Below are 14,637 nucleotides of genomic sequence, written 5' to 3' on the forward strand. Positions count from 1 at the left end.
AGTTGAGAATATCAGTCAGCATGTTATGCAAGATTCTCTTCATGAGATGTCTTTCAGGTCTTAGCAGAAGGAATAGCTGTGTGGGGAAATTGATTTTGCTTTTACTTACAGATATCATGAATTACATCACTTATCAGATTTTTCCTCTTCTTACTAGCTGCAGAAAAGCTCAGAGTCAAATTGGAAATACTCAATTCTTCCTCTAGCAAACACTGAGACATTTGTAATAAGCATTTTGGAATTAGCTTCATCCTGGCTCCATTTTACTTTTCTATCATTTCTCTGACATTTAAAAAGTTGCTTCTAATGTATGTTATTATGATGTATTTATGGACCAAATAAGGTATCTTGAATCCTTTATGGAACGAGGTGGCAGAAGAGAGAGAAAGAAGGGAGTGGGAAAATAAAGAAGTGAACAGTATGGGTAGAGGAAATGACATTTCCTTCCTGGAAGGTTCTAGAAACAAGACAATCTTCACGACTGCAATGGATTTTTGTGAGAAAAACTAGAGCCAGACTGATGGCCCAGTGCTCTTCAGGTCAAGTGCCAGCCGCCCTGTTCTGTTACTGGCAGCTCAGCAGTTTGGTTATTGATTTTCTAGATGATGGTATTAATTGTGGGACCTGTTCTCATAGGCAACACTATCAGCTGATACAAACAAAGCCACGTGGCCAGAAGTAACAAAAACTAACCTTGGTGGAGAAAAAGATAGGGAGTGGTACCAGGAATTCTAGAACAAAATGAACACTCTTAAGATTAAAAAAAAGAAAAAGACCCATCATCATCAAAATGAACAATATTTATAGATGCATCATTGCTGATAACAATCCCAAGAACACTGAGATTATATACTGTGAAAATACCAGGGTGATTATAATTTTTTGGAAGTTATCTTCTTATTTGGGTTCCTTGATATATGATATAATTATGGGTGGAGACTACACTTCCCCCAAACCATCAATTGATTTAGTCAATTTAGTCACCCATCAACCAACCCAATTTCTTGAGCGTTTACCCATGCCAGATGTGTTAGAACCAAGGATATGAGGTGGACAGATAAACGAGATGTGATCCCGATTCTCAGGACCCCCACATTTTAGCAAGATACAGACACACTAATAATTCTAATATTACATCTCTTATAGTGTGAAACAAGTATAAACCTGGACTGAAGCTTAGGTACAGCTTGGGAAGCTCTTTCCATGCCCATGTCAAATTTAGGGCTTTGGCCTTGATGCTACACATAGCAAGGAACCAGTGTGGAATTAAGCAGAGAAGTGACATAATCAGAATTGTATTTTTTAAAAAGATAACTGATGGTGATACAGTTATGGGTTATGGGTTCAGATGACATTTATGACCATCTCAGCTCTGAAAATGTCAAATTTGGAATTATCAGCATGTGGGCACCCATGCTATAGTTAGAACCATGGGAATGAATGGCTTCACCAGTAAAAAAGTACAAAGTGGTAAGAAGAGACCTCAAAAAAATGTCGACCACTAATGGCAGGGTAGGCAGAGGAAGGCAAGAAGACACTGAAGGAGACCAAGAAAGGAGGCCAGAACTAGCCATGATCTTGAATAAGGAAAGTGAAGTTGCAGGTGGATCAGATGGAGTTGTCAGCAATGCCTACCAAGAAAATCCACTGAGTGAGTCATTAGCTGGACATTGGTGATGTTTGCAAAATAGCTGCAGTCAACACTGAAAGCAGAAGCTAGATTCTGGAGTTGAAGTGGAGGCAGCAGGAATCGACTTCTCTTTCAGATACTTGGTTGGAAAGAGGAGGGAACAGGTTAAGTGTCAGAGAGGTGGGATACAGGGAAGATTCCTCAGAGATGTCAAAAGCTTGAGTGCCTAGGCTGATAGGGAAGTGCCAATGAAAAGGAGATGGTAGAGGGGAGGCAAGACTGGGGAGGGAATTGGGAAGAGAAAAGCAAATGATGCAAGGTCTTGAGATGGAAGCTGGGTGTGAGACCTCATCAGAAGAAAGGATCAGTTCTGGAAATCCATCAAGTTACTGGGGAAAAAGACCAGTCTAAGCAAATAACTTGACATAGCATGCCTACATTCTTAAAATATTTCTGCCTCTTCTGTTGGGCTTTTGAGGACAGAGTCATGGTGACCTATGTAGAAACTGGTCACAGAAATCACGATTTAAAATATTTTTTTTTTTGTAAATAAAGCACCCAGAAAATTTTGGCCATGCTTAGGAAAGCTCTCCCGTCCCCCCACCATCACAGCCTTTTTAAAAAAATTTAACAGTTTTTATGTAGCCATTGAAGTATTAAAATCATATTTTTTAATACTAATGAATACTTAGATAAAATATCTCATGAATGGATGCTTCCTATTTGTGGAAATGAGAAAATAAAGGCTTGCCAAGGGTGAAACAGGAAGGACATTGTGGCTCATGGACACATGCTTCCAGATGTCATGCCTTTGGATCACCAACACAGGTATCATGTCCTCTGTCTAGATAGGTAAGAGTTTCAAACCAAAGCTAGAACCAAACCCAAGTTGTTCCCATCTCCATCTACTATGGCACTTCCTGTTGGGGAACCAAAAAAAGAACCACAAAAAGCACAGGGAAACAAGCACTTTTATATAACTTGAGGTTGGGAATATCACAATCTTTCACGATTTAGGGTGCCTAAGACATTAGTTATCCTCAGTTGAAATTCACATTTTTTAAATTGGCAGCTGGTCTTTCTCCATAGACCTCTCACTACTTTTTAATCTGATCCCTGAAAACCTACTAGGAAATAGCATAAATCCCACCTGTTTCTTCTTCCCTTTCTGCAAATTTTCTTTTGGCTTCTTAAGATTATTTGGCTTCTCTGTGCTTAACAATTTGAATTAAATTAAAATCTAATAGAGTCAGGAAGCAGAATTCCCAATTTATCTTATAACAGACTCTTTTAATAGGTGCAATCTTTTTTACCAAGAATATGATAACACGCTTTAAAATTAAGTAGAAGAATTCAGGAAATGAATGTGCCTTTTGCTGGCTGTAGAACAAACAGAACCATGTTTACAAAAACATTAAGCTAATATTTTTAAAGCCAGGGTTAGTTACATATACTCTACCTCTAAGCAAAGAAGTATATTTATTTGACTACATAGTTTCTTTATGCAGCTATGAAAACAAGACCTCTACCACCTATCTATTTTTAGGTAAGCCAGTATGTACTTCCCTGGCAGGGCCATGTGCCTAGGAAGGAAAGCGTGCTGAGAGATTGCAGAAACTTGGCTGGTTAGTCAGAGAATGCCTGGCCAAAAAAGACAGTGTTTGAACTGGGCTTTGAAGGGCTGGTAGGATTTCAGTGAGGCAAGGACTGAAGGAAGAAATGCCGGGCAAAAGGGCAGAGACAAGGATAACAAGAGAAAATTAAAAAGTGCAAGCTTTTAGTCAGACCACCAAAAACTGGTCTCCTCTCCTCTGCCAAATTCTGGAAACAGAGAAATGAACCCAACACGGCCCATACTCTCAAAGTTCCCACAGGACAACCCAGCCAGAGAGTGTCAGCATTTTCTGCCTGTAGGATGCTCTGAGCATCCTACATGCTCTGGGTCTGTGGCACTGGTGGAGTTTCGCATGTTGAAAGGACAGGAAGCAGGCCCTCCCAGCAGAAGCAGCAGCATGTGCAGTCACCGAGATATTTTTCCTGTAGAGTTTCTTTTTTCTTATTATGTAACTATGAGAAAAAGAATAATAGTCATGTGGCTAACATTTATTAAGTTCTTAGGTATTTGTCAGGCACAGGTACTGAAACCTCACCAAATCCTCAGATATCCCTCTGAAATAGGTACTGTCTCCATTTCACAGATGAGCAAGTTGAGACCCAGGGGGCTAAGGGACTTGCCGAAAGTCACGCAGCCAGCTGGGTGGATTTGAGCTCAGGGAGTCTGGCTCCAGAGCCCCCCTCCTTCAAGGCCATTTCACCCCAGGTAACCTACATGGTGAGGTCAAGGAAATTTGAGATTTCATCTCACCAGTTCTAGAGTTGGAGAAGAGTTCTATTACTCAGGCCCTACAACTTATCTGGAAGGCAGTCCATCTTAAATAAGTATTGAGTATTCAAGCCTTTCTACTTGACATGCTACCCCTCTGTTCCTGGCATACTTACCTTTCTAGCTGGAAGTTGTGGTGGACTGTCACTGTCATGTTTTCTGCTCCAATCCTCCCTTCTCTTGAGAACTTCTCGCCCCAGCCCCCTTCTCTTCAACCACGATCCCAGTGGGGACTGCATGAACTCCTTTGCCATGGTTGTTGGCCCTAGAGGTATGCCTATCTGGGCTTGATTGAGCTAGATCTGGAAAATGACAGCTGGCAAACCTAGTGGCCATCATTGGCTGTGCATTTTCTGCCCCATAGAGAACATTTTTGTACAATGGTTGAGGATGAAAAAAAAGAGCTGAGTGAAATACATTTGAGTATGAGATAGAGCAGAAGTTCCCAGGGCATTTGAATGTCTAGAGCCTGTTGCCCCTAAGGTCCAGGCACATGCCTCCTTTGCCTGCATTTAGGTTGTATAAGAAAAACCTGTAAACTTCTAAAATACTCCCCTCTTGCTTAAACTAGTTGGAGTTCTGCCACTTGCAGTCAAAAAGGATCTCACTAACATGAGCATAAAGAATGAATGCACTAAAAATACCCCCCCACCAAAACTCTCAGAGAACAACTTGAGAATAAGGGCTGCTATATCCCTATATGAGCACATAAATAATTACACAGCCATCCAAAAGGGTGAGATCTTGCTATTTGTGGCAACATAGATAGACCTAGTGGGAATAATGCTGAATGAAATAAGTCAGACTGAGAGAGACAAATACCATATGATTCCTAAAAAAAAAAAAAAATTCAGACCTATAAATACAGAGAATACATTGGTGGTTTCCAGAGGGAAGGAGGGCAGTGAAGGGGTAGGCAAATGGGTGAAGGGGAGTAGGAGATACAGGCTTGCAGTTCTGGAATGTGTAAGTCATGGGGATAGAAGGCACAGCATAGGGAATATAGTCAATGATATTGTAATCGTGTAGTATGGTGACAGATGATAGCTACACCCGTGGAAAATATAATATAGCATATAAAGATGGTGAGTCACTATTGTTCTATATCTGAAACTAATGCAACTTGGGTGTCAACTCTACTCAAATAAATATTTTAAAATACATATTCTAATTATTTTATACTTTGCTGTGTTTTCTAAATAAACAAATACATATATTTTTTAAATAGCACATACATATAATAGAGGTCAGGGAACCCCTTCCTAGAAGGAATGATCAGTAACCAACAGCTGAGTTAACATTGCCAAGTGACTCAACTTCACCCACAGTTCTTGAGACCATCCCTCTTCTCTGATCCCCAAACTTTGAGGGCTAAGTGATCCTGCGTCCTTTCAAACACAGCAGCTCCCAACAGTGTCCTGCATTCTTAAGGAATCTGGAAGAGATGTACTTGAGCCGAATGGTAAACAAGATAGGACTCCACAGTAAGGTAACTGATTTTTAAATAAATATGTCAGATAGGTGCTTTTCCTTAAAAGTCATTAGCCCAGGACTGCCAATGTGTCAGGTAGCATTGGAACTCCATTTTCGGGGGTGCCTTCACAGCCTCCGAATATTCTTAGTGATACCTATCTTTATCATTGGAGACAAGTCTAGACTTTTGGAGTGAGCCAAACTGTTTGGAGCCAAAGTTGTTGATTAAAGTGAGTAATCAAACTTAGAAAATCACTTGGCATCAGAAATAACATTTGAATATGAATATGAAGAAAATTTTTATTTCATTATTTACAAACTGCCTCTGACAGGTGATTTTTGCACAGTTATGTACTGTTACAATTTTATAACATAGCTTACCTGCAAAGGAAAATTTTAAAATCTTGTTTATATGATTTACTTAATCAGCTTCATGAATGAGGAGAAGGAAAATCTCTTCTCCTGGAGTCCACAGTCTTACAAAAAGAGCAAGAGATGTGCCACCAAACGTGCTTCACTGTGTTATGTCAACTTGTAAAAACAAAAGGTTACTTTGGATTTTACAGAATCTTACATTCCAACTTCAACAGGACTGAATTATCTGGACTATTATCTACCACAGGAGGGATATTTATTACCCTGAGGGATGAGAAGTGACAATATCCAGAAACACTTACTTTAAATGTGATCATCTTCCTTTGAAAAATACAGCCGTTCAAACATAAACAGTGTTTTGTATTTATTTCCTTTTAGAAAGTTTTCTTCCTCTGTAAGGTATTCTTCTACTTACCCTATGAAGCCAATGAGACTACTGAGGACTCAGGAGACAAAGACGTCAAAGATTCCCTTCCCATTTTCAGAAATGTCATCATTATAGAGAACTTCCCAAATCTTCTCCATTTTACATATGTTCTATAAAGTTATAGAACACAAGAGTTATCAAGCAGCCTTTCACATTTCTCAGAAAATAAATACATCTGCTTTGGAAACTCTTACATCAGTGAGATTGTGCAAATATTATTTGTTCCAGTTATGTCCTAAATAAATAAATAAAACCCCAGGAAAATCTTCAAACATCATTTCAAACGATACAAAGAGAAAAGTGACATGCCTGGCATGGCTGTCTGCTTTACTTGTACTGTTTTACTGTTTCATATTCTGAGCAAACAGAGAGGCTATTTTCCCCCAAGGGTTCAGGAGGGCACACGATTTCATTTCTTCAGAAAATTGTTTCTCAGGATTTCAATCTTCTTAGCTGGAGATGACAAAACATAATATCAGAAACACTTATGCTTTTTATCTACTATATTTTCAAAACATAAATAAAGTCTCAGTATACATTTAAGACAGGTAGATTCCAAGTCAGGGATAAATCACAGGCATATTGTAAAATAGTTTTATAACATAAGAACACTTTAATTTTAAGATGGGCACGAGAAGATCAATAGAAAAAACAAGTCTTTTCCAAGTATTTTGCATTGTCACTCTTATTTGACTCAGATAGCACTCAATTTTCTAAATCTGAGGGTTAATGAGACAAGTAATAAAAAATTAAATTGGATTTTTAGAAATAGGGATTCAAATGGGCAGCATTCAGCCAACGCTTCTCTTTTTTCCATGTCCAGGCACAGTGGTGAGCACTATTTTGGTTTTCAACCTCATTACACTTCTATTCATAAAGCACGGTATAAAAACTTTAAACCTCAAATGTTTTAAGAATAAAACAAATCATGCATCTATGAAAAGATGAGCATAATGGCTTTTTTTGCAGCGTGTCTAGTGCACTTCTCAGCTGGCCTTGCACAACATTAGCAGGGCAATTCCCATTAGCATTAATATGCTCTTAAGTTTCTACTGTTCTATCATTTAAGCAATAATTTGAGGATCAATTCAATTTCATGGGAATTTCACTATTCCAGGCAAGCTTCATGGCCTTGTGACAGAGAAACTGAATTGTGGAGACACTTAAGGTTTCAAGATCTTTTGTGGAGTAATTTGAACACACACATGTACACACCCATACACACGTCATTAAACAAATGCCACGGATGAAACCTGTTACAAAATAAGGTACCTTCTGGGGCTCCTGGGTGGCTTAGTGGGTTAAAGCCTCTGCCTTCGGCTCAGGTCATGATCCCAGAGTCCTGGGATCGGTCCTGGGATCGAGCCCCGCACTGGGCTCTCTGTTCAGCAGGGAGCCTGCTTCCTCCTCTCTCTCTGCCTGCTTCTCTGTGATCTCCGTCTGTCAAATAAATAAAATCTTTAAAAAAAAAAGAAAGGTAGTTTCTGAGGCATAAATGTCCATCAGCCTCCGAATTTCCTTCTCTTGGCACCCAGCTCGCCTGCGGACACTGGGGCACCCAGCTCGCCTGCGGACACTGGGTCATCCAGCAAATTATCGGTATTAGTCCCTTAAGAGATTTAGGAGACACTTGAAGAATACTTGAGTCCTTATTCCGTTCTGGCTGCTGTCTTGGGTGAAGACAGTGTCCCTAGAAGTTCTCTGGTAAGACACCGATTTCTGATCTGGAGAGTTAACAGAAACTCATTAGCAGTTCCCCATATAGGGTAGGCATTCCATACATACTTACTGAATTGAAATAGCACCCGTAAGATCATGTGATTTGTCCAGTTAGAATAAGCAGAAGCATCCAAGGACAGAGCAAGGGTTCTGAGTGCTGGGTGAGGGGCAGAGGGGAGAGCAGAAAATAAATACCCCATCTGAAAATTCAGAACTCTGATGTAACTAAAAAAGGTTTAGAAAGGGACTTCATTGTGTGCTGAGCAAACTATATTCTTGACCCCAAGAATTGTTTCTAGTGGTTTCCAGAAAGTTCAGAGACGTCACCAGGATAGGCGGTGTTTTATACGTTCGCACTCACTGAAAGTAGAAGAAGCTTAAGGAAAAAGAACATTGCGGTATGACTGATAGATTGTCTGATTTCTGTACTTTGACATTAATGAGCCTAAAAAATTTCAACAAGTCTCCAGATCTCCTTTTTTTTTTTCATTGTGGTAAAATGTACATTTTTTTAAAGGTAAAAATTCCTGTGTTAATAGTAGTTCTTTCCAGTGAGGAAGTTAATTTGACTTTTTTTTTTTTAACCTGTGAGAATATTTTTATTAGATTTGTGATTCTTTTGTTGGTGTTTTTGTTACAAAGTTGCTTACATTCTGAGTGGTCTGCTTCTAACTCTATTTTTCCTTTAAATCCTGTGATTTTGCAGAATGCAAGTATTTTTGAAATAGTTGTCTCTCTTAGAGCAGAAGAGCCTCTATTGCATTTTCTTTTCTTTCTTACTTTGTTGTTGTTGTTGTTGTTAAGATTTTATTTATTTATTTGATAGAGAGACACAGTGAGAGAGGGAACACAAGCAGGGGGAGTGGGAGAGGATGAAGCAGGCTTCCTGCTGAGCAAGGAACCCGATGTGGGGCTCAATCCCAGGACCCTGAGATCATGACCTGACCTGAAGGCAGACGCTTAACGACTGAGCCACCCAGGTGCCCCTCTATTGCATTTTCTTAATGCATATTATATGGCTGATGTGACTGATCACCTTCAAGGCTTGTCCTAGGAAGCTGAGCTCAGTTTGGAGTAGGACTATCTATAAAGAGCCAATAAGAGGTTCAGGGTTCTGGGATCGAGCCCCACATATCTGTAGATGATATAGATGTAGATGACAATAAGTGTAGACACTAAATGGCAGGAGACCATAGCTCAGGACCTCAAGTACAAGAGGAATTTTTCAGAGACAGGTAATTATTTTGACATTCCAGCATTACAAGAGAGTTCAGTCAAACAAGAGGAGAGTTAATCTAGCCATCAATCAGAAGACACCCATGCCTTTGGGAAACTAGTGCCCAAGGTCTATCATGGTTTTTAGATCCAGAAGATTCTCTTTATTTATAGCCCTCACATTTTCCACCATTTTCCATCATTTTGTCAACATTTTCCACCCTTTGGGATTCTTCAGTTAATCAATGACCAACAAGCTTTTCACCAAAAGAATTGACCCAGCCCTCTTTCCTTTGGACCCTTCTCAATGCTAAGCAGCTTGCCCTTGTAATCTGCTTTATTCAGCACAAAATATGAAATACAAAATAAAAGCAGTGGTTGACTTCCATAACTGCCTTTTGTTTTACCTTGTTGGCCCCCCTTTGCCCTATTTGAATAGTCCTGCATCTCCTTCATATTCCATTCTTAATGAGGTTATTTACCTCGCATACCCAATGAGATTGTACCTTTTATAATAAATTCTCTTCTCGGAGATCTGTCTGAGAGGGCAACCTACTCAACTGTTAGAAGGATTAACCTTTTAACTGAGAGTGGTCTTAAGGCTGGACACAACTTTCATGCTGAGCTTTCAATTACTTAAAGATGTCACCATCGCGCACAGAAGAGTGTTTGCATTTACATATACTGGCAGATTAAAAAAAAGGCACTCACTAACTTTGCAAAATGGCTAGTCAAGAAAAATCATTTGTTATCACACGTGTATTGCTCTTGCTTATGTGTGTTAACAAAATACATGTGTGGTAATAGTGCAAACTGGGAAGTAGAGAACATCATTTCTAATGCATTGGTATTGCTATCAATTATGTGTCCTCATGAAATACACGGAGGTCCAATCCATATAGACCCTTTAAGTTTCCTTTATACACAATAATTGTTCTTTTCTCCCAACCCAACTTTTTACTCCTTAATTGCATCTTCTTATATTGTCATCCCAGGTAGGAAACAATAACAGAGAAATGGCCAAAAGTCTAGAAATAAAATAAGAACAAGGGAAAAGCAAATAAATGGCTTGAATCATCTCATTTGGACAATAAATTTGGCTTTACCTTACTGGGGGGTGGTAGTAGAGGTGGAGGGGGGAGGTGGTCAGTGGTTGAAAGTTAGGAACCATAGGGAAAATTTTTAAGTTACTTGTTTATGCTTATACAGGTCATTGCATTTAAAGGTAATATTAAACAGAATTTTCATAAATCTTTTGTCAACCAAAATGCTTTTGCATTATGATACATCTCTGAGGTTCTCATGAACATTTTTACCTAGTTTGTTTGATTACATGTTGTACTAACCTAAAAAGGACCTGTTTATCAGAGGTATCCAAGGCACTAGGAGAGCAGCTCTCTTAAGTCAAAATAATTTGGTCTCTATTCTCAGGACAGGAGTAATTGAAAGGAGAATCACCTCTTGAACAAAAACCTTCTTGTCCATCCCTCCTGCAAAAGTCCCAGGAAAATCTAGCCCATTTACTAACATTCTGGGGCTCATGGATTATTTCAAGAGAATTCAAATATTTACTGACAATCTTACTGAGAAATCAAATATTTACTGACCAGCTGTTACATACTGAGAATAGAGCAGGGAACAAAGTATTCAGAAATTTCTGGCAACATGGTTGCTTTCTACTGGAGTTAAGAGTATAATAAACAAAGATACAAAATATACAGTGTTAGTGCTAACATTGCCATTGAATATTAGTGATAATAGAGAACTTATAGAAAATCTTAGTGGAGGAAAAAGCAAGAAAGGAAAATGGAGGGATATTTTAGGAGGGTGTTGTTAGGTCAGGGGAGACAAGCCCATATTTCAGTAAAAACATAGGGGTTGGGGGTGGGGGTCCAGCCAAACAAAAGTATTTAGGTCATTCTTCTGTTACCTAGATAGATGTTGGTTCATCAAGAGAAAGGGCTCTGAAGCAGGAGTATAGCTGGCATGTTGGAGGAATGCAAAGGAAGCCAGTGAGGCCAAAGAGAGTTGGGATTATAAGAACAGAAGCATCAAGCAAGGAAAGGGTGAGGTATCCTATGACTACTATAGGACTTTGTAGACCATTGAAATGACTTGGGCTTTTACTCTAAATAAGATGGGGAACTATGGATCTCAACTGTGAACCTAAGTGCCTGTTAGTAGATGAATAAAGATGTCATATATATGTGTGTGTATACATACACACACACACACACACGCACATGGAGTGGAATATTATTCAGCAATGAGGAAGAAGGAAATCCTGCCATTTGCAACAACCTGGATGAACCTCAAGGGCCTTATGCTAAGTGAAATTTCAGAGAAAGACAAATACTGTATGATATCATTTACATATAATGTATGTAAAAGACATATTTTTATGTAAAGACATACATGTACATATAGTGTGTGTCTTTACATAAAAAGACAAACTCAGGGAAACAGAGTAGGGTAGGAAGTAGGGGGAAAGGGGAAATAGGTCAAACAAAATAGGTCAAAGGAAAAACTGGTCAAAGGGTACAAACTTGCAGTTATAAGATTAACAAGTTTGGATCTAATAACACAGCATGGTGATTATTGCCAATAACACTGTATCACAGGGGCGCCTGCATGGCTTAGTCAGTTCAAACGGCTGCCTTCAACTCATCATCTCAGGGTTCTGGGATGGAGCCCCACATCCGGCTCTCAGCTCAGCGGGGAGTCTACTTCTCCCTCTCCCTTGCACCAACCCCATGCTCGTGGTCTCTCTCTCTCTCTCAAATAAACAAATAAAATCTTTTTTAAATCTTTTAAAAAAATAAGAATAAATACTGTATCATATACTTGAACATTGTTTTGAGAGTAGATCTTTACATTGTCACCACAGGAAGGAGGTGGCAGCTAATACTACAGTCGTAATCATGTTGCAGTTTATAAATGTATCAAATCAACAGGTTGTATGCTCTAAACTTAAACAGAGGTGTATGTGGTCCCACCCAGGGAGCAGCCTCGCTCTGGCTTCTGCTGGGAATGGGTTGTAAGGAAAGCAGACCAGCGCCTGCTACAAGAGCTCAGAGGAGAGCTGAGGGGCTGGGAGCTGAGAGTGGGGTCCGTGTCTGGACAGCATGGAGTGTGGAGTGAGAACAGAGGCTGCCTACAGAGACAGCCAATATCTAGGCTACGGATGAATTTATTTACAAATTCTAATTCATAGCATTTATGTATTATGAAACCAATCCATCAGAAAGAACCCAAATTAGTTGCCTCTGGTGTTGAAATTTGTTATAAAACAGATTGACGCATGCATCCTTTAAAGTTTCTACACATTCATATGTAAAACGGAGTCAAATGTTTGAGGAATGACAGAAGGACCCTCATAGCATCTCAGGGTTCTGTGGAACACAGAGTGAAAACCAGAGCTCCTTGGACTGCTGGGAAAGATGCCACACCCTGTGAAGACTGAAGCAGGTGGCCCCAGACTGCTCTCGAGAGGTGTCAGGAGAGGTGGAGGCTGTTGATGGGATTGGAAGCAATAAGGCAGCCCATGGCACCTCCCTGTCCTTGGAGGGCCTGAGGCTCATGGCCCTGAATGATTTCCCTCCCTGCCTTACCAAACAACAGGAGATAATGTTTGACAGCAAAATGTGTTAGAAGTTCGTAGAAAGCATACTCTTTGTGAATAGTGCCAGTACAATACATGAGTTACATGTAACAAAGAGGACTCATGAAAACTACATGGAAAAGCCCCCAAGAACTAAGGTAAAGGTTGATGCCCACCCCAAATTCAATGGCTGGTGGTGGGTGAGCACAGGGTGACTGCAGAGGAAGGATGTGAGAGGAGGGGGAAAGGGTCCAGACAAGGCAGTTGACGAGTCTGGGGCCCTTCTAGGGCCAGCACCTCTAGCCAAAGGTTAGGTGGGAAAAGGCAGCCGGTCATCAATGCCTGGACCTCCAGGTAAAGCCCAAGGGGATGGGAGCAGTGGGCAGCAGCAGTCCATACCCTTCCCCCCGGCTTCAGTAGAATACGCGGAGATACAAGGAAATCCAAAATTAAGGTTTCTTCAGTCCAGTCAAGAGTCCCAATTTTAGGGATAAGCATCTGTATTGGGGCGCAGTGTCTGCTGAGAAACTATTTAACACACATGCGAGGAGAACATACTGTTTGCCAAGAACTGTTCTCTGCAGAGGGTTGAAGGTACCCAGGAGAAGAACTAATCCCTTAGTGACTGTGAACTCCAAGAAGAAGTCTGCATCCTTTGTACAAACCAAACCAGTATTTGATGTGTGCTCAGAAAAACCTTTCAATAGACAAAAAGTATTAGAGGGCTTTCAGTAAAAAATCTCATTAGAAAGACAATTTTTTAAGCAACACAGAATCAAAGAATTTAGATGTTGGTTTTAGTAGTTCAGTTAGTACCAAGACTAGAATTGTGATGTATATACCAAGCAATTTATAATCATCTTTTCTGTTGTCACAAATCAACTCTGCATGACCTCACAGAAGAGACATAGCCAATGATAAAAGAGGAAAGAATGTACACGGTTTCTTGTAAAGGGGAGGAGAAGCCAGTAAGCACTATAATATTCCTTTTCAGCTTCTAAAATAAGAGTAACATCTCCAGTAGTGTTTTTGCAAAATCAGAGCACCCTAAAGAGTGGTCATCTTACTCAAAGGGATTCTTGAAGACCTTCCTCAGAATAGTAAACAAAACCATGGAAAATTTTTATGGGATATTTTTTAATCACTTTAACGTATATAAGGTAAAGAAAGTAGGGCTGGTAAAAAGCCATCTTTAACAAATGGATAAAATGGGAGGGGATGTGATACAGTGAATCACGTATGGATAAATCTAGCTTTAAACCCTGCCTTTGCCACTTGCTAACTCTGTGACCTTAGGTGAATAGCTCAATTGCTTTGCATTTCCATTTGCTTATCTGTAAGATGGAGATCAAAATTATCTATTTCAAAGAATCCTTCTAAGGATCAAATGACACTGTGTATCTAAGATATCTCAAAGCAGCTTGGGTATATATCAAGGCATTAAGTCAATTATGATTTCCCGAGTAGGAAACCAACACATCAGAGTGTCCTCCAGGTTCAGTGCTATACATAATGAGACATTTAAAATACAAAATCTTACTTATATATAAATTTACCTATTTAATCTTCAAAATCAGGAAATTCATTCTTAATTTGATTTGAATATTGAATAAATGATAAATTATTTGAATATCCATAAAGCAGTCTTGATAGTTGTAAGATTTTCAAAGAAATATTTTAAGGGAAGATCAAAGATTACAGTTCCATGTTGCATATAACAAAGTGACTACTTGTTAGAAGACAAAACCTTTGATTCATTCCTCTTAATTAAAGGAATTAATGAGCTGTGTATGTCTATATGTGTGCATGTAAAG

Source organism: Lontra canadensis, unplaced genomic scaffold (genome assembly GCF_010015895.1).
Source record: "Lontra canadensis isolate GAN:19392208 unplaced genomic scaffold, GSC_riverotter_1.0 scaffold11, whole genome shotgun sequence".
In the NCBI taxonomy this organism is placed as follows: Eukaryota; Metazoa; Chordata; class Mammalia; order Carnivora; family Mustelidae; genus Lontra; species Lontra canadensis.